Raw genomic sequence first — 591 nt, forward strand, 5'->3', positions numbered from 1 at the left:
CCAGCCTCGCTTTCATTTCAAAATGGAGCCTGTTAAGCGTATTATACAGGTTGTCACATGCTGAAAAGCATTCTATTTTACCCACAGAAATGTTCTAAATAACATCTTAATTACAAACCTGACTAGCATTTAAAAAAATGTTAGGATTGATTCCATAATCATTGTGAAGGGATCAAAAAGCTTGCAGCCTATAGCCTATCACAGACATGTGACAATGTCCCTTCTTATTTTCTCTCTGCATATGTGTGTGTGTGTGACAGACAGACAAATACAGAGAGTTCTAGGGCTCCCGAGTGGCACAGAGGTCTAAGGCACTGCATATCAGTGTAAGAGGTGTCATTACAGTCCCTGGTTTGAATCCAGGTTGAATCACATCTGGCCATGATTGGGTGTCCGGGTTTGGCTGGGGTAGGCTGTCGTTGTAAATAAGAATTTGTGTGACACACAGAGAGATTTTCTGTGTGTGTATTAGTTTGAAAGACAGAGAGGGTGTCAGTGTCCCCTCACTATAGCGGTGTGTGCTTGTGACAGACCCCCCCAACACACGCACACATTCCTCTGCTGATATAGATATATTCCCTCTGTAATCAG

This window comes from Oncorhynchus masou, chromosome 25 (assembly GCF_036934945.1).
Source record: "Oncorhynchus masou masou isolate Uvic2021 chromosome 25, UVic_Omas_1.1, whole genome shotgun sequence".
Taxonomy (NCBI): domain Eukaryota; kingdom Metazoa; phylum Chordata; class Actinopteri; order Salmoniformes; family Salmonidae; genus Oncorhynchus; species Oncorhynchus masou.